Source organism: Tamandua tetradactyla, chromosome 3, assembly GCF_023851605.1.
Source record: "Tamandua tetradactyla isolate mTamTet1 chromosome 3, mTamTet1.pri, whole genome shotgun sequence".
Lineage (NCBI taxonomy): Eukaryota > Metazoa > Chordata > Mammalia > Pilosa > Myrmecophagidae > Tamandua > Tamandua tetradactyla.
The window spans coordinates 155,549,290-155,570,951 of NC_135329.1; the positions used below are offsets into that span (position 1 = coordinate 155,549,290).

The 21,662-nt window shown below is 37.2% G+C and overlaps 1 pseudogene; it reads left to right on the top strand.

The window, feature by feature from the left end:
- Positions 1-977: 977 nt before the first annotated feature.
- The window catches only part of LOC143675803 (RNA-binding motif protein, X chromosome-like), a 29,141-nt pseudogene continuing 8,456 nt past the window's right edge, over positions 978-21,662 (top strand).

Here is a 21,662-nt window from a genome sequence, read left to right on the forward strand (position 1 = left end):
GTTTCTCACCTATCAGATAATGCATACTCCTTTGAAAGCAACTATCCCACAGAATTTTTATGACTTCATAGTTTATTTTTCCTTTATATCTATCCCTACGGTAGACTTTCCTGGAGGATCTTAGTCAGAAATATCAGGCACCAGTAGATGGCAGTGAAAAATTAGCAGAAACATAGAAAGATATTTTATTACTCTTAGAAAATATTATAGTTAGTTTCTACCTCAGAACTGAAACAATTCCTACTGCCTGAATTTACACTTGTTTTTCTTCCACTAATAAAATCCTAACAGTCAGGTACATTTGACTTTGAGATGTTACAAAGAAATAATATCTTTACATCAAAAGCATTTAATCTAATGTAACAAATAAGGCAAAGAAATATGTGAACATGAATAATACGAAAATATATTCAAGAAAGTCATATGCACATAAATTACTGTAGATATATAAACTTACTTAAATATACCAACGTTCAGCAGATTCCCATTCATGAAAAATGGTGCCTAGATAACAGTCTATATGGTTCACATTTAAGGAATTATAAAAACTTATAAAATTGTACTAAACATAGCTTTTTTTTTAATGCAGTATCCCCAAATGGCAAATTTGACAGATGAATCAGTTTACTGAATTAAAAGAGGCAAGAAAGTAACAGGATAAAAATGTAATTGGTTGGCAGTAAGTAGCACCCCTTTGAAAGAAAAGGTGTATAATATATTTTCCTTTCATTACTTCCTCTCAGGTTGGAATGTAAGAGCCTTTTTACTATTTAGAGCCAGTATAATTTGCTCAAGCTCTCAGAATTCTGGAAAACTATAATCCTCTTCCCTCACTGAGGTCATAAAACTGAATTCTCAAGTGGAAAGAATTGACTAGAGATGGTCTAGTCAAACTAGTCTGACTGAGCTGAAGCCCAATAATACAACCATGATTCGCAATCTTCTGTAAATGTGGTCTAACTGAATGGGCTTGAGGGATGAGGTATGCCATCTTCCTCAGGTGAAACTGCTATTCCCAAAAGGCTACTCCCTGGCTAGCAGTTCCTAACCCTTGATTTTGCTTGGTGCCACAGCTTCAGAGAGCCAGCTGTCAGTGGCTGTCCCTCTCAAGGATGCTCTCTCCTGTACTGAATCCCTCTTTCCTGCCCTGGATCTCTCCTCCCTTCCCCACGCACTCCCCATTGTCTCAACAGGTCCATTATTCTGAATACGGTTCCTATACAATTCATGTTTACTAGAAACTAAACATCCCCCCACCTCTGCCAAGAAACTGCTCTTTAAAGGAATTTTGTGTATTTTGCAGTATCTGTGCTGGTTTGAAATGATGTATGTACCCTAGAAAAGCCATGTTTTGATCCTAATTCCATTTTGTAAAGGCAGCTGCTTCTTCTAATCCATATTCAGTATTGTATGTTTGAAACTGTAGTTAGATCATCTCCCTGGAGGTGTGATTTAATCAAGAGTGGTTAAGCTGGATGAGATGGAGGCAGGTCTCCACCCATTTGGGTGGCTCTTGATTAGTTTCTGAAGTTCTATAAAAGAAGGAACATTTTGGAGAATGAAAGAAATTCAGAGAGAGCAGAGTAGAATGACATAGCCACAAGAAGCAGAGTCCACCAGCCAGCAACCTTTGGTGATGAAAAGGAAAATGCCTTCCGGGGAGCTTCATGAAACAGGAAGCCAGGAGAAGAAGCTAGCAGATGACATCGTGTTAGCCATGTGCCTTTCCAGATGAGAGAAGAACCCTGACTGTGTTTCACCATGGATCTTTCCAGATGAGAGAGAAACTCTGTTTGCTATGTGCCCTTCCACTTGAGAAACGCTGAACTTCATCAGCCTTCTTGAATCAAGGTATCTTTTCCTGGATGCCTTAGATTGGACATTTCTATAGACTTGTTTAACTGGGACATTTTCTCAGCCTTAAAACTGTAAACTGGCAACCTATGAAATTCCCCTTTTTAAAAGCCATTCCATTTCTGGTATATTGCATTCCAGCAATTAGCAAACTAGAACACTATCCTAGATGATTCTAGAGAGTTTTAAATATTAAACATTTATGTATTTGTGGCCAGTATATCAGTTAATAGTCAGTGTATGAAATAGATTTGCATGGATTCTAACCCCTTGACCCCCAACTCTTTCCTTCTATGTTCTAAGGCAGAGCATAGAATTTCTGTTACCTTTAGGTATACTTCCATATTCTCTAGAGTTTTCCCCATACCCTGTGTCATGTGGTAGAGCCTATCATTTCCCTTGATGTTATCTGGATTAAGCTAGGGAACCTAGGAGCAACTCTAGAGTTTCTTTACGTGTACAGATTATACACAGAAACATTCTTATTTAATTTAATGTACCCCATGTTGGAGGCACAAACTTAGCTGTCAAGGAAGAAATTCCCTTGGTTTGGGAGAGAGAAAAAAAATCAGAGAAATCCTAACTAAACTTTTGCTTACTGTTTTCATATTTCACGACTATCCATGTGTAATTATTCTTAGGGACTATGAAGAATGTCCTGCTCAAATAAAGGAAATGAAAGCCCCAGTGGAAGGTGTGGGAACGAAGAAGTCAGAATGTGTAGGAGCTTTACAGCAAAGACCAGTTCTTAACAGGTTTGTTTGGAGGAAGCAGTGATAGTGGTGATTGGTCCTGATCACCTGCTGGGGAACTGAATGACAACATGAAGCACATAAATATATGAAGGAAAAAGGAGGAGAAAGACTAATGGAGGAAATTATCACTGAAAATTTCCCAACTCTTATGAAAGACTTAAAATTACAGATCCAAGCAGTGCAGCATACCCCAAACAGAATAGATCCAAATAGATATACTCCATGACACTTACTCATCAGCGGGTCAGATGTCAAAGAGAAAGAATTTTGAAAGCAGCAAGAGAAAAGCAATCCGTCATATACAAGGGAAGCCCAATAAGACTGTGTAGATTTCTCAACAGAAACCATGGAGGCGAGAAGACAGTGGTATGATATATTGAAGATTCTAAAAGGAAAAACTGTAACTAACTATATCCAGCAAAATTGTCATTCAAAAATGAGGGGGGTGGGCCATGGGGCTCAGCAGGCAGACTTCTCGAAGCCTGCCATCCCAGAAACCTGGGTTCAGTTCCTAGTGCCTGCCCATGAAAAAAAAAAAAAAAAAAAAAAGGAGAAATTAAAACATTTTCAAACAAACAATCACTGAGAGAATTTGGACCAAGAAGCCAGCTCTGCAAGAACTACTAAAGGGACACTAGAGGCACATAGGAAAAGTCAGGAGAGAGAGGTGTGGAGAAAAATATGGAAATGAAGACTATCCGTAAAGAGAAAAAGAGAAAAAGTTAGATATGACATATAAGGCAAAATGGTAGAAGAAAGTACTGGCCTCACTAAATGTTAATGGATTAAACTACCCAATCAAAAGACAGAGACTGGCAGAATGGATTGAAAAACAGGACCCATCTATATGCTATCTACCCGAGACACATTTTAGACCTAAGGACACACATGGGTTGAAAGTGAAAGGTTGGGGAAAATTTTCATGCAAACAACCAGAAGAGGGCAGATGTAGCTATACTAATATCTAATGAATTAGACTTCAAATGTAAGACAAAAGAGACATAGAAGGACACTATGTATTAATAAAAGGAAGAATTCAACAAGACATAATCATATTTATGCACCAAGCCAGAGCGCTCCAAAATACATGAGGCAAACACTGAAAAGGGAAATAGACACATCTGCCATAATAGTTGGAGACTTCAATTCCCCATTATTATCATTGGACAGAACATCTTACAGGGGATCAATAAAGAAACACTTTGAATAATACAATAAATGAGCTAGACTTGACAGATATTTTTAGAACATTGCACCCCACAACAGCAGGATATGCCTTTTTCTCAAGCGCTTATGATCATTCTCAAAGATAGACCATATGCTGGGTCACAAGGAAGTCTCAATAAATTTAAAAAGATTGAAATCATACAGAACACTTTCTCAGGCCATAAAGGAATGCAAATAATAACAAGCAGAAGACCAGAAAATTCACAAATATATGGAGGCTCAACAACAACTCTTAAACAACCATTGGGTCAAGGAAGAAATTGCAAAAGAAATATCTCAAGGCAAATGAAAATGAAAACACAGCACATCAAAATTTATGGGATGCAGCAAAGGCAGTGCTAAGAGTCAAATGCTATCCTAAATGCCTATATCAAAAAAAGAAGAGCAAAAATTGAGGAATTAACTGTTCACTTGGAAGAACTAGAAAAAGAACAGCAAACTAACACCAAAGGAAGCAAAAGGAAAGAAATGATGAAGATTACAGCAGAAATAAATGAAGTCAAGAACATGAAAACAATCGAGAAAGTCAACAAAATCAGAAGTTGATTCTATGAGAAAATCAGTAAGATTGATGAAACATTGGCAAGGTTTACAGAAGAAGAGAGAGGATGCAAATTTAAAAATTCAGAAATGAAAGAGGAGATGTAAGCACTGACCCCAACGAAATAAAGGAGGTAATGGGAGGATACTATGATCAATTTTTTGCCAATATTCTAGATTATGTAGATGAAATGAACAACTTCCTAGAAAGACATGAACAATCAACAATGACTTGAAAAGAAATAGATGACCTCAACAAACCAATCACAAGTAAAGAAATTGAATCAACCATTAAGAAGCTCCCCAAATAGAAAAGTCCAGGACCACGTGACTTCTCATGTGAATTCTATCCAGCTTTCAAGAAAGAATACCAATCCTTCTCAAACTCTTCAAAAAAAAAATGAAGAGGAGGGAAGGCTACCTAACTCATTCTATGAAGCCAACATCACCCTCATACCAAAGCCGGACAAAGATACCACAAGAAAAGAAAATTACACACCAATCTCTCTAATGAATATAGACGCAAAAATCCTCAACAGAATTCTTGCAAATCAAATCCAGCAGCACATTAAAAGAAGTATACACCATGACCACTGTGGACTCATCCCAGGTATGCAAGGATGGTTCAACATAAGAAAATCAATTAATGTAATACACCATATCGACAAATCAAAAAAGAAAAAACCACATGATTATCTTGATTGATGTAGAAAAGGGTATGAGACAATGTTGAAAATACTAAACACTTCAAAGGATAGGAATAGAAGAGAACTTCCCCAACATGATAAAGGAAATATATGAAAAACCCACAGCTAACATCATCCTCAATGGAGAAAAAACTGAAAGCTTTACCCCTAAGATGAGGAACAAGACAATGATGTCCATTGTCACCATTGTTATTCAAGATCGTGGTGGAAGTTCTAGCCAAAGCAATTAGACAAGAAAAGGAAATACAAGGCATCAAAATTGGAAAGACAGAAGTAAATCTCACTCTTTACAGATGATATGATATTATATGTTGAAAACCCTGAAAAATCCAAAGCAAGACTACTAGAGCTAATAAATGAGTACAGCAAAGTGGCAGGCTACAAGATCAACACTCAAAAAATCTGTAGTTTTTCTATATACTAGGAATGAACACTCTGAGGGGAAATCAAGGCAAAAATTTCATTTACGATTGCAACCAGAAGAATAAAATATTTAGGAATAAATTTAACTAAGTATACAAAAGACCTATAGAAGGGAAACTACAAGAAATTGATAAAGGAAAGCACAGAAGACCTAGATTAATGGAAGGGCATACCATGTTCATGGATTGGAAGACTAAATGTAGTTAAGAAGTCAATTCTTCCTAAATTGATTTATAGATTCAATGCAATGCCAATTAAAATCCCTTACTCTGCAGAAACAGAAAATCCAATAACCAAATTTATCTGGAAGGGCAGGTTGCACTGAATAGCTAAAAATATCCTGAGAAAGAAAAATGAAGTCGGAGGTCTCACACTACCTGACTTTAAGACATATTATAAAGCTACAGTGGTCAAAACAGCATGTTACTGGCATAAAGATAGATATACTGACCAATGGAATTGAATAAAGTGTTCAGATATAGACCCTATCATCTATGGACAATTGATCTTTGATAAAGCAGTCAAGCCAACTCACCGGGGACAGAACAGTCTCTTCAATAAATGATGCTTAGAGAACTGGAAATCCACATGCAAAAGAATGAAAGAGGATCCATATCTCATACCCTACACAAAAATTAACTCAAAATGGATCAAAGAACTAAACATTAGAACTAAAACCATAAAACTTTTCAAAGAAAATACAGGGAAATACCTTATAAAACCTGTGTTAGGAAGGGATTTCTTATATCTTATACCCAAAGCACAAGCACTGGAGAAAGAAATCAATAAATGGGAACTCCTCAAAATTAAACACTTTTGTATATCAAAGAACTTTGTCAAGAAAGTAAAAAGACAGCCCACCCAATAGGAGACTATATTTGGAAATGACATACCAGATAAAGGTCTAGTATCTAGAATATGTAAAGTGATTGTTCAACTCAACAATAAAAACACAAATAGCCCAATTAAAATATTGGCAAAAGCCATGAACAGACACTTCTCAGAAAAGGAAATACAAATGGCTAAAAGGCACATGGAAAGATGCTCAACTTCCCCAACTAGTAGGAAATGCAAATCAAAACCATAGTGAGATATCATCTCACACCCACCAGAATGGCCATTATCAATAAAACAGTAAACAACAAGTGCTGGAGAGGATGTGGAGAAAGAGGCACACTTATCCACTTTTGGTGGGAATGTCAAAAGGTACAACCACTGTGGAAGGCAGTTTGGAGGTTCCTCAGGAAGCTAAGTATAGAAGTGCTATATGATCCAGCAATACCATTGATAGGTATCTATTCAGAGGTCATGAGGGTAAGGACACAAACAGACATTTGCACACCAGTGTTTATAGCAGCATTATTTACAGTTGTCATGAGATGGAAACAGCCCAAATGTCCATCAACAGATAAGTGGCTAAAGAGGCTGTGGTATATACATTAAGTGGAATATTATGCAGCTGTTAAACAGAATAAAGTCTTGAAGCATGGATCAATGTGGATGGACCTTGACGACATTATGCTGAGTCAGATTAGCCAGAGACAAAAGGACAAATGCTGTATGTTCACACTGATATGAGCTAACATTAATGAATGAACTTGTAGAATCTTGCTTAGTTAAGAACAGAGATCAACAGGAGATAGAAATAGGGTGGAGATTGGGTAATTGGAGTTGAAGGGATAAAGATTGTGCAACAGAACTAACTAAAAATTCAAAAATGGATAGCACAATACTACCTGATTGTAGCACAATAAACTAAGTACACTGAATGAAGCTGAATGTGAGAATGATAGAGTAAGGAGGGCTGGGGACACATATGAAACCAGAAGGAAAGATAGACGATAAAGACTGAGATGGTATAATCTAGGGATGCCTAGAGTGTACAATAATAGCAACTAAATGTTTAAAAATGTTTTCATGTGAGAAAGAACAAAGGAATGTCAATATTGCATGATATTGGAAATAGATGATCATTCATCTTGAAATTTTTTTAAAAACTTCAACCTCTCTGTGAGGCTAAAGCAAGAAATGTTTATTTTGTATAAAATTTCTATTTTAACTAGTGCATTTCCTAATATAACTTATATGGACAATTTAAATGAACCCCATAAGTACATGGAACCTTGAATGAGACTTTGTAGGTTTTGTCTAGGTTAGTGTGATGCCCGGATAAATCCTAGAGTAATTTGAACAGTGAATAAAGAAGTATTTGCCAAGTCCCTTTGGGGGAATGGTGAGAAGTGGGAAAATTCAACTTCCCCATTTGGAAAAACCCTGATATTCTCGCAATCAGTGGGTACAACCAAATCAACAGGCTGAGCTCTCAATCTTGGGGGTTGTTCCTATGAAACTTATCCGGCAAAGGATAGGCTAAGCCTACTTAAAATTAGGCCTAAGAGTCACTCCCAGAGAATCTCTCTTGTTGCTCAGATGTGGCCTCTCTGTCAGCCAACATGGCAAGCAAACTCTTTGCCCTCCACCCCCCTACCCACATGACTTCCAGGGGTGTAAGTCTCCCTGGCAATGTAGGACAGAAATCTTGGATTGATTGGGACTCAGCATCAAGGGATTGAGAAAAACTTCTCGACCAAAAAGGGAAAGAGAGAAATGAAACAAAGTGTCAGTGGCTGAGAGATTTCAGAGTCAGGAGGTTATCCTGGAGGATATTCTTATGTATTATATAGATATCCCCTTTTTAGTTTATGGTGGCTAGAGGGAAGTACCTGAAATTGTAGAGCTGTGTTCCACTAGCTATGTTTTTTGAAGATGATTGTATAATGATATAGCTTTCGCAATGTGACTGATGTGAGAATCTTGTATCTGATGCTCCTTCTATCTGTATTATGGAGAGATGAGTAAAAAATATGGATTAAAGAAATAAATAATAAGGCAGGCAACAGTGGCTCAATGGCAGAGTTCTTGCCTGCCATGCCTGAAACCCAGGTTTGTTTCCCGGTGCCTGCCTATGTAAAATGAAATAAAATAAAAATAAATAAAACATAATAAAATAAATGATAAGGGAAAAATGTTAAAATAAATTGAGTAGATTGAAATACTAGTGATCAATGAAAGAGTAGGAAGGGATATAGGAAAAAAAAATATGGGGCACAAAGCTTAAAATATTTTGGGTAGACTTCCGGAGAAGATGGTGGCTTAGTAAGACGTGCGGATCTTAGTTCTTCGCCAGAACAGCTACTAGGGGAGTAGAAATGATACAGAACAGCTCCCGGAGCCATCACAGAGATCAAAAAGACAGCGTACCCCATCCTGGAACAGCTGACTGGCTGAGAGAACCTGCTCCGGTGAGATCGCCGAGGGGTGCGAGCGTCCCCGGGCCGGGGCGGCAAGCGGCTGGAGTCCCTCCCTTCCTCCTTCCCGGGCCAGCTGGGACAATTGGACAGGCGGTCACCTCAAGCCGCGGCGGCTGGCGCCACCCCCATGCATAGCCCCATGGACCAACTGGGAGAATTCAATAGGAGATCTGCAGGCTCCGGAGAATGGTGACGGGGGTCCCTTCCAAACACGTGACTTCCCGGTCCAGCTGGGAACGGTGCACTCTCCCGGGCCGTGGCAGCTGGCGCCCTCCCGCCACGCTTGGCGCCCCGGCCGACTAGGAGATTCGGACGGGGGCTCTCCCAGGCTGCGGCGGCCGGCGACCCTCCCTGTGTTCGGATCCCTGGGCCGGCTGGCACTCTTCCAAGCCGCTTCAGCTGGCGAACCTCCCTGACAGCGAGAGTTTTCCAAAGTTAAAGGACCCACAGCACCTTTTACAGGTGGGACCCGCAGACAAACGAGTGCCACGAGCACCACCTACTGGGTAGGATAAGAAAAACAGAACCCAGAGATTTCACAGAAAAATATTACAGCCTTGCTGGGTCCAACACCAAGAGAAATCTGAATAAATGCCCAGACGCCAGCAGCAGAAGATAACTGTCCACGCTCAAAAGATTGAGAATATGGCTCAGTCAAAGGAACAAACCAATAGCTCAAATGAGACACAAGAGCTGAGACAACTAATGCTGAATATACGAACAGAAATGGAAAACCTCTTCAAAAATGAAATCGATAAATTGAGGGAGGACATGAAGAGGACATGGGCTGAACATAAAGAAGAAATAGAAAAACTGAAAAAACAAATCGCAGAACTTATGGAAGTGAAGGATAAAGTAGCAAACATAGAAAAAATAATGGATAGCTACAATGATAGATTTAAAGAGACAGAAGATAGAATTAGTGATTTGGAGGATGGAACATCTGAATTCCAAAAAGAAACAGAAACTATAGGGAAAAGAATGGAAAAATTTGAACAGGGTATCAGGGAACTCAAGGACAATATGAACCGCACAAATATACGTGTTGTGGGTGTCCCAGAAGGAGAAGAGAAGGGAAAAGGAGGAGAAAAACTAATGGAAGAAATTATCACTGAAAATTTCCCAACTCTTATGAAAGACCTAAAATTACAGATCCAAGAAGTGCAGCGCACCCCAAAGAGATTAGACCCAAATAGGCGTTCTCCAAGACACTTACTAGTTAGAATGTCAGAGGTCAAAGAGAAAGAGAAGATCTTGAGAGCAGCAAGAGAAAAACAATCCATTACATACAAGGGAAACCCAATAAGACTTTGTGTAGATTTCTCAGCAGAAACCATGGAAGCTAGAAGACAGTGGGATGATATATTTAAAATACTAAAAGAGAAAAACTGCCAACCAAGACTCCTATATCCAGCAAAATTATCCTTCAAAAATGAGGGAGAAATTAAAACATTCTCAGACAAAAAGTCACTGAAAGAATTTGTGACCAAGAGACCAGCTCTGCAAGAAATACTAAAGGGAGCACTAGAGTCAGATACAAAAAGACAGAAGAGAGAGATATGGAAAAGAGTGTAGAAAGAAGGAAAATCAGATATGATATATATAATACAAAAGGCAAAATGTTAGAGGAAAATATTATCCAAACAGTAATAACACTAAATGTCAATGGACTGAATTCCCCAAGCAAAAGATATAGATTGGCAGAATGGATTAAAGAACAGGATCCTTCTATATGCTGTCTACAGGAAACACATCTTAGACCCAAAGATAAACATAGGTTGAAAGTGAAAGGTTGGGAAAAGATATTTCATGCAAATAACAACCAGAAAAGAGCAGGAGTGGCTATACTAATATCCAACAAATTAGACTTCAAATGTAAAACAGTTAAAAGAGACAAAGAAGGACACTATATACTAATAAAAGGAACAATTAAACAAGAAGACATAACAAGCATACCTATTTATGCACCGAACCAGAATGCCCCAAAATACATGAGGAATACACTGCAAACACTGAAAAGGGAAATAGACACATATACCATAATAGTTGGAGACTTCAATTCACCACTCTCATCAATGGACAGAACATCTAGACAGAGGATGAACAAAGAAATAGAGAATCTGAATATTACTATAAATGAGCTAGACTTAACAGACATTTATAGGACATTACATCCCACAACAGCAGGATACACCTTTTTCTCAAGTGCTCATGGATCATTCTCAAAGATAGACCATATGCTGGGTCACAAAGCAAGTCTTAACAAATTTAAAAAGATTGAAATCATACACAACACTTTCTCGGATCATAAAGGAATGAAGTTGGAAATCAATAATAGGCGGAGTGCCAGAAAATTCACAAATACGTGGAGGCTCAACAACACACTCTTAAACAACCAGTGGGTCAAAGGAGAAATTAGTAAATACCTCGAGGCGAATGAAAATGAAAACACAACATATCAAAACTTATGGGACGCAGCAAAGGCAGTGCTAAGAGGGAAATTTATTGCCCTAAATGCCTATATCAGAAAAGAAGAAAAGGCAAAAATTCAGGAATTAACTGTCCACTTGGAAGAACTGGAGAAAGAACAGCAAACGAATCCCAAAGCAAGCAAAAGGAAAGAAATAACAAAGATTAGAGCAGAAATAAATGAAATTGAAAACATGAAAACAATAGAGAAAATCAATAAGACCAGAAGTTGGTTCTATGAGAAAATCAATAAGATTGATGGGCCCTTAGCAAGACTGACAAAAAGAAGAAGAGAGAGGATGCAAATAAATAAGATCAGAAATGGAAGAGGAGGCATAACTACTGACCTCACAGAAATAAAGGAGGTAATAACAGGATACTATGAACAACTTTACGCTAATAAATACAACAATTTAGATGAAATGGACGGATTCCTGGAAAGACATGAACAAACAACTTTGACTTAAGAAGAAATAGATGACTTCAACAAACCAATCACAAGTAAAGAAATTGAATTAGTCATTCAAAAGCTTCCTAAAAAGAAAAGTCCAGGACCAGACGGCTTCACATGTGAATTCTATCAAACATTCCAGAAAGAATTAGTACCACCTCTCCTCAAACTCTTCAAAAAAATCGAAGTGGAGGGAAAACTACCTAATTCATTCTATGAAGCCAACATCATCCTCATACCAAAACCAGGCAAAGATATTACAAAAAAAGAAAACTACAGACCAATCTCTCTAATGAACATAGATGCAAAAATCCTCAATAAAATTCTAGCAAATCGTATCCAACAACACATTAAAAGAATTATACATCATGACCAAGTAGGAGTCATCCCAGATATGCAAGGATGGTTCAACATAAGAAAATCAATTAATGTAATACACCATATCAACAAATCAAAGCAGAAAAATCACATGATCATCTCAATTGATGCAGAGAAGGCATTTGACAAGATTCAACATCCTTTCCTGTTGAAAACACTTCAAAGAATAGGAATACAAGGGAACTTCCTTAAAATGATAGAGGGAATATATGAAAAACCCACAGCTAATATCATCCTCAATGGGGAAAAATTGAAAACTTTCCCCCTAAGATCAGGAACAAGACAAGGATGTCCATTATCACCACTATTATTCAACATTGTGTTGGAGGTTCTAGCCAGAGCAATTAGACATGAAAAAGAAATACAAGGCATCAAAATTGGAAAGGAAGAAGTAAAACTATCACTGTTTGCAGACGATATGATACTATACGTCGAAAACCCGGAAAAATCCACAACAAAACGACTAGAGCTAATAAATGAGTACAGCAAAGTAGCAGGTTACAAGATCAACATTCAAAAATCTGTATCATTTCTATACACTAGTAATGAACAAGCTGAGGGGGAAATCAAGAAATGAATCCCATTTACAATCGCAACCAAAAGAATAAAATACCTAGGAATAAATTTAACTAAAGAGACAAAAAACCTATATAAAGAAAACTACAAAAAACTGCTAAAAGAAATCACAGAAGACCTAAATAGATGGAAGGGCATACCGTGTTCATGGATTGGAAGACTAAATATAATTAAGATGTCAATCCTACCTAAATTGATCTACAGATTCAATGCAATACCAATCAAAATCCCAACAACTTATTTTTCAGAAATAGAAAAACCAATAAGCAAATTTATCTGGAAGGGTAGGGTGCCCCGAATTGCTAAAAACATCTTGAGGAAAAAAAACGAAGCTGGAGGTCTCACGCTGCCTGACTTTAAGGCATATTATGAAGCCACAGTGGTCAAAACAGCATGGTATTGGCATAAAGATAGATATATCGACCAATGGAATCAAATAGAGTGCTCAGATATAGACCCTCTCATCTATGGACATTTGATCTTTGATAAGGCAGTCAAGCCAACTCACCTGGGACAGAACAGTCTCTTCAATAAATGGTGCCTAGAGAACTGGATATCCATATGCAAAAGAATGAAAGAAGACCCGTATCTCACACCCTATACAAAAGTTAACTCAAAATGGATCAAAGATCTAAACATTCGGTCTAAGACCATAAAACAGTTAGAGGAAAATGTTGGGAGATATCTTATGAATCTTACAACTGGAGGCGGTTTTATGGACCTTAAACCTAAAGCAAGAGCACTGAAGAAGGAAATAAATAAATGGGAGCTCCTCAAAATTAAACACTTCTGTGCATCAAAGAACTTCATCAAGAAAGTAGAAAGACAGCCTACACAATGGGAGACAATATTTGGAAATGACATATCAGATAAAGGTCTAGTATCCAGAATTTATAAAGAGATTGTTCAACTCAACAACAAAAAGACAGCCAACCCAATTACAAAATGGGAAAAAGACTTGAACAGACACCTCTCAGAGGAGGAAATACAAATGGCCAAAAGGCACATGAAGAGATGCTCAATGTCCCTGGCCATTAGAGAAATGCAAATCAAAATCACAATGAGATATCATCTCACACCCACCAGAATGGCCATTATCAACAAAACAGAAAATGACAAGTGCTGGAGAGGATGCGGAGAAAGAGGCACACTTATCCACTGTTGGTGGGAATGTCAAAGGGTGCAACCACTGTGGAAGGCAGTTTGGCGGTTCCTCAAAAAGCTGAATATAGAATTGCCATATGACCCAGCAATACCATTGCTGGGTATCTACTCAAAGGACTTAAGGGCAAAGACACAAACGGACATTTGCACACCAATGTTTATAGCAGCGTTATTTACGATTGCAAAGAGATGGAAACAGCCAAAATGTCCATCAACAGACGAGTGGCTAAACAAACTGTGGTATATACATATGATGGAATATTATGCAGCTTTAAGACAGAATAAACTTATGAAGCATGTAATAACATGGATGGACCTAGAGAACATTATGCTGAGTCAGTCTAGCCAAAAACTAAAGGACAAATACTGTATGGTCCCACTGATGTGAACCGACATTCGAGAATAAACTTGGAATATGTCATTGGTAACAGAGTCCAGCAGGAGTTAGAGACAGGGTAAGATAATGGGTGATTGGAGCTGAAGGGATACAGACTGTGCAACAGGACTAGATACAAAAACTCAAAAATGGACAGCACAATAATACCTAATTGTAAAGTAATCATGTTAAAACACTGAATGAAGCTGCATCTGAGCTATAGGGTTTTTTTTTTTGTCTGTTTGTTTGTATTTTTTTGTACATTATTATTATTTTTATTTTTTTCTCTATATTAACATTCTATATCTTTTTCTGTTGTTTTGCTAGTTCTTCTAAATCGATGCAAATCGGCGGGCCGCGGTGGCTCAGCGGGCAAAGTGCTTGCCTGCTATGCCGGAGGACCTCGGTTCGATTCCCGGCCCCAGCCCATGTAACAAAAACAAAAAAACAAAATACAATAAAACAAGAAAATGTTTAAAGATGTTTCCCTTTCTTCCTTCCTTCCTTCCTTCTATCCTTCCTTCCTTCAAAAAAAAAAAAAATTAAATCGATGCAAATGTACTAAGAAATGATGATCATGCATCTATGTGATGATATTTAGAATTACTGATTGCATATGTAGAATGTAATGATTTCTAAATGTTGGGTTAATTTCTTTTTTTTTCTTTAATTAATAAAAAAATATATATTTTGGGTAGATGGAAGTACTAGTGGTCAATGAGAGGGAAGGGTGAGGAGTATGGTATGTTTGAGTTTTTTCATTTTTATTTTTATTTTTTCTGGAACAATTCAGATGTTCAAAGAAATGATCATGGTGATGAATATACAACTATGTGATGATATTGTGGACCATTAATTGTTCCACAATTTTTTTTTTGCATATCAGAAATGCATTTTTATTTGAAAAAAACTTAAATTTTTAGACAAATGATTTTAGTATATAAATTTGATTTTGTTTTTATACAGAATATAAAGATTTCCTTCATTAATTTTCCATATGAAGGGTTTTACAAGCTTGAAGGAAGATGTTTTCTGTACACAAGTGTGTAGTTTGTATGTGTGGGACTCGAAACCAGTTTTGTAGTGCTCCTACACATAAATCAGGACAAGCAACATTACATATTAAAAGGGGAGAAGAGAAATATTCTAGTTCATCAGATTCAGGAAGCAAACATGACATAAAAATTGTGCAAATAAGACCAAGTCAGAAACTTTAGTTAGGACACTACAGATTATATTGGAGTAACAGGTTTATGAGGCTATAAAGTAGTATGCCCCATATTAAAATAGCAAGGAAGAGCTACTGATAGAAAGGCTTGAATGAAGGATTTTCGCTAAAGCAAATTAACTTCTATCAACTGCCAAAACAAAACACACTGAGCATCATGAGTATTAGTAAACTGAAGGCATGTTATATCAGTTTTGGTGCAGCATGCTAAAAGTTAGTTAGAACTTCTTCACTGGTGCACATGAATCATTAAAAGTCATGTAAAGTTTTTTGTCCTCTTATCCAATTTCAGGCATGTCTTATTTTGGATGGAGTATAGCTTTTATCTATTATTTCATCCTGTGAAAACGTGAAGACAACGTTCATTCTGTGCCAAAGGATGACCAGCGATCTTGTTTAGAATAGAATATTCATATGTTAAGAATGATTTTGGGGCCACGGTGGCTCAGCAGGTAAGAGTGCTTGCCTGCCATGCCTGAGGACCCGGGTTCGATTCCTGGTGCCTGCCCATGTGAAAAAAAAAGAATGATTTTGTATGTTGCTTTGTCAATAAAAATATTTTTTTTAAAAAAAAAGAGAGAAAAGCACCCATTCATTGAAAAAAAAATGAAAATAAAACACTGCCAAGGATTAGCCAGGGACTATATTCACTTATGCTCCAGTCTCTGCCTAAACCCTTAGGAGTTTCCTGCAACTGCAAGTCCTATAGTCCAAGTCAATGGCAGTCCCACTGTCACCTGGACACCAGAGATGATCCACAGTCACAGGTATTAACATTTCATTCACATCCTGTTCTGGCTTGGAGATGTCCCCCAATTGAGTCAGCTCCTCCAGGAAGGTGCACATCACTCACTCATAATTGTGGTCTCTGCTCCTTGAGGCTCTGGAAATTATGGGAGGAAATAGTATGGGCCTACTTCATCTATTTACCTGGTGTTTTGATTCCGAATGGTTTACAAGTTCGACTGTTCAAGAAGTTCATACAAACCTATGAACTGTCAAGCAGTTCATAAGTTAGGACAAAAGTATACCCCTTGTAAGGAAGACATTGCCTATATTTTAGAGCGTCACCTACTCTGAGACCAAAGGAAGAAAATTCCATTATGTCCAGAACCTAGATTTTTCTATAGCACATAATCTAACTCAACCCATCTAGATAGATCATTTAAGCAATGTAAACACAGGGAGACCAGAATAAGAATGAAAGCCTTTAATCCTGTATAGCTTAATGTAATGCCTGGATACATTCCAGAGTATATTAAGCAAATAATCAAGAAGTATTGGCAAAGTCCCTTGAGGATAAGAGAAAAAAAAAAAAACAAACATGGAACTATTAAACTTTACTACCAGGAAATCCCAGATACTGTGCCAAACATTATGGACACTCAAATCAACAGGCAAAGCCCTTGATCTTGAGGCTAAAGCAAGAAATGTTGTGACGCTTATGTATGTAGTGCAGAAGCTTAGGCTACATATAGGTAGACTACATATACATATAGGTATGCCTTAAGTCCCCTCCAGGGAATCTCTTTTGTTGCCCAGATGTGGCCTCTCTCTCTCAACTCTGCAAGTGAAACCATCGCCCTCCCTAATATGTAAGACATGACATCTAGAGATGAAAGTCTTGCCAATGGCATGGGAGATGACTACAAGGGATAAGCCTGGCCCTGGCACCATGAGGTCAACAATGCCATCCTGACTAAACAGGGGCAGGGGGGAAGAAGTATAACAAATAAGATATCAGTGGCTGAGAGAGTTCAAATAGAGTCAAGAGGCTACATTGGAGGTCACACTTGTGCGTGCTTCAGTTAGACATTGCTACCTATCATAACTCGCCAAACCCCAACCAAAACCATTCCTGCCAATCCTAAAGAATACCTAAGGTATTATATAAGATTCTACAAAGTTCCCATGCACCAGGGTAACTCTCCAAAATCTACAACCTCCAGATGGGTCCCTGATCAGAAACGTCCTAAAATGCAGAGGGGCCAGCCTTTCCAAAACATCAACGAGTTCCATCCCCCATCCCATATTATTGACAGCCCCTTCCAACATGAAAAAGTTAGAATGGGCATAGCCCAAATACCCCGTAAGTGTGGGAGAAAGATCAAAAGTGGTGGTGGAGTTATACAGAGAAAGTAGGGTTTAACAAATGAGTATGAGTTCTGAATCATTATACTATTTCTTTTAGCCTCCAGTACCTTAGAACACCTAGAACGAAAAACTTAAAATTATGGAATTATAACCCATACCAAACTCTGAAATCTGTTCTACAACTAGTTGTTGCAATGTACTTTGAAACGTATTGCTTTTATGTATGTATGTTATTTAAATAAAAGGAGGCATATAACAGAAAAGATAGAATTTAACAAATGAGTATGACTGCTGAATCATTATATTGACATTTCTGTTGGTCTCCAGTGTCTTAGCGAGCTAGAAAGGAAAAAATCATTGAACTGTAACCCATACCAAACTTTAAAATCTCTTCTATAACTGCTTATTAAAATGTGCTTGGAAATGTATTGCTTTTTTATATACACATTTCACAAAAAAATGGTAAAAAAATAACAAGTGTCAGGCAGGCCCTCGTGGGTCAGCAGGCAGAGTTCCCACCTGCCATGCCAGAGACCCCCGTTGATTGCCCATGGCCCCAACCAAAAAAAAAATACAAATGTCTTTATAGTATTACCCTCTTTCAATGTAATGAATTCAACATTTTAAAGAAGTCCTCATATATTACCCTATTTGTGATATAATAAAATCAACATTTTAAAGAAGAAAGGTGTACCCCTCAAAGCCACAGACTCCAGAGCTAGTTCTTTCCATGCAGGACTGCAACCGAGAGTTCACATGCTTGGTCAAGAGAAATCTCAAAGTACAATCAAAGAATGAGATTTAATAGGCAAAGAATGCTTTGGGAACTTAAGTGCTTCTAAATTAAAGCAATAATTAGTGATAAAAGTGGAATGAAAAACTAAGACATATAGACCCAGAAATAATTATAGCAAACATTTGAGGGTCTAAGATAAATAAGGGTAACTGGAATAAAAACAAGTGATAAATAAAAGGCATTAAGAGTGAAATACATCTAGAAAGCAATGATGAAGAGCTGAAATATTTATATCGGAAGGAAAAATGTTAGCAAGGGGTAGTGATAAGTCCTCCTGCATGTGATGGTCATATTTATGTTCTTCATTGCTGGAAGGGAAGAGCAAAGGAATGAGCTTATTTTACAGCATGAGTGACTTCTATTTAACTCAGAGGAAAGCCTGGGAACATCCTTCCTGAGAAATCCATTTGAATGGCTTTCAAGCTCTAGACTTCAGGACTACAGACAATTAATTAGTGATTCTTTTTCTCATAACACACAGATGAGAACTACTGCCTCGGTGGGAGAGTATCTAGGATTGGGGTGGGGGTAGGGATTCAAATTAATAACGTTCAGTTGTGTCTTCCTTAGAGTTCTTCATTTCTTTTAGAGTTTTAAAATTAATTTTTTCCATGCCAAAATAATTTGTGGAAAGTTGATAATTTACATTTTCATACCTTAGTTCACATTATTTTTCCCACCTGGATTTCTTTGTCATCCTTCACACCGAATCTCCACCTCCCTCTGTAAACAAACATTCACTGAGTACTCCACATTGTTTCCTGGATTTCTAAAAGCACCTCACTCTCTACAGCATAAATCAGTGTTTGTTAATAAGAAAGATTATGCTTTTACTCAACCCTCCATCACTCCCTGTTACCCAGTATATTGTTATTCTCTTCCAAAGTAGATGGTAAGGTCTAAAAGAGCAGAAGGAATATATTTTATACTTATAACCTCCAACAATCACTGATGAGTACTTTAGGGTACTAAATTAATTTATTATTAGTTTGGTAGCTTATTAATTTAGTTGACATGGCTCTGCATGTGAAAGCTAAGAAATTCACAAAGTAAATACTTTGGACATACGGAACTGAACAATAATAGTTTAAATGTGTTACATGAAATGCCAGAAGTAAAAGCCATTATCTAATGAAGCATGTTTTCCCTTTTCTTAAGGCAAATTACAACAGTAACAATCCTGCCTTCCTACACCAAAATCAAACGTTACTTTTAATAGATCAGGTACAGACCCTATGTTCACTTTTTCTTTTGACTTTGCTTTTGCTTTATTCTGTATCTTCTCTCTCCCAAATAACGATACTCCCTTCTCCCCTCCTGGTCTCTCCCCAACTATCCCTACTCTTTCTACCTTTGTTCATTATTCTGGTATTTAATCTTTATGACTAGTTTTCAAGTAGGTATTTTTTAAAGCTCTCAGTTTGGGATAAAATATACACTATACAAATTCAGCAGATAAATACCCACACACAGATCTCCTCTAAATGAAATATGTTCACTCATAATTAAGCCAATGCATCCATTATGGGATCAAGCCATAAAAGTTGAATCCAAGCAGTAATCCTCCAATCAAAGAATCTCTAGAGCCTGCTTTTCAGACCTCCTGAATCATAACTAGTTGGCAACAAAAGCTGGTACTTCTTGGTGTGAATAAGGCTTAACATAAGAACTCCTCAGCCAACCTCTAAAGGTAGAAACTAAGGTAGAAATGTATTCAGGTGGCCATTTATAGACACACTATTTATGGATTCCATTTTGGCCAAATTAGTATCAAATGACCAGTAGTGGAATTTTTAAATAGTAAACATCTTGAACTTTAAAAGCCCAGTCCAGCTGGAAGTCAATGTGCATTCTGACACCAGATTTTCCACGATTATATAATAGTAGCAAAATATTGGCAGAATCTGCTTCAATTCTGTATCTCTTCTTCAAAATGCTCTTCCACTAGTCTCTTCCATGAAATCTTGCTTGATTAGTGAAACCTGGCACCAATAGTTACCATTGTATGGTGTTTCTCATTTCTTCTGTTTAAAAATCCAGCATCCAGACACACAAATTACACACAATGATTATACACAATGATTCATAACACTCAAATTGATAAAACAGTTCAAAAACAGGAATGTAGTCATTTATAATATGTGATAATTTTTAGTTAGAATTAGTAGCTATGCTTTAATTGCAACATGGATATAAATTCAATGCTTAAAAGTCAAAATTATTCGATTCCTGGAGCCTGCCCATGAAAAAAAAAAGTCAAAATTGTAACTTTCAATAGTGGAAGTTTAATGTGTTTGTACATTATGTTTTGCATTTTTACAAAGTATCAAAGATACGAATTTGAAATTAAAGTCCAAACCTTATAATAGTTAGAGAATCAGAGGATTGAATTTAACATGCACCTTGTAAATTTAGGCCTACTGTCATTTTCTCTGCCCCAGACCGCGTGAACTTGAAGGTCAGATTGTTTCTTGTTCATTTTTGATCTCATAGGCAAAGCACTCAATATGCATTTGAGGAATAAATGGATGAAAGAAAAAAAAATAGGTGCAAGCATCCACTTACAGTAAGTAATTCTCATGAATGCACATACAACAGGTGAACAATTTTCCTTTAAACTCTGTTACAGGCTTTAATGATTTTTACCAGAATTAAATGCATTAGTTGAAGTACATATTTTATTGAATTAAGTAATATTACAGTAGAACAGTTGGTTATCTTTTTTTCTTTTTGTTTTTTTGTTTTTGTTATTTGTTTTGTTTCGTTCGGGCAGGCACCAGGAAGTGAAAGTTGGTAGTCTTTTTAAGGGGGTTTTCAAAGGTGTGGAACAGGATAATACTTTGAAATTCAAAAAGTAATGTAAAAGGTATATTCAACCTGTTTCCTTCCCCTAAGCTGTTCACCAGCATTTTACTAATCCGGATAGAATTGATGGTTTTAGTTTCATCTCTCTGTTCCGTCACTCAGACTTATAACCAAAAAAAATCCCACCGGATAGATGTCTTGTTCAACCCTTGCCATTTTTTGAAAAGACAACTCTGCACTCCACAACTTACAAACCTATTGGCTTATAGTCAGGTCATCTAAAATACGTGCCAGTTCCTCTCTTGATAAACTGCAAATCTGTAATTCTCAAGCCAGTTATCTACAAGAGAACTAAGTAGACATAACGTTCAACTCTTCCACTAATGGAACATTGTTATCCTCATCATGTTTCCTTTGGCTCGCCTGAATAGAGATCATTTACAAGCTAACTCTCAGCTCAATGTGGACCCCAGGTCATTAAACAAAATTTATTGAGTCCAAACAACAT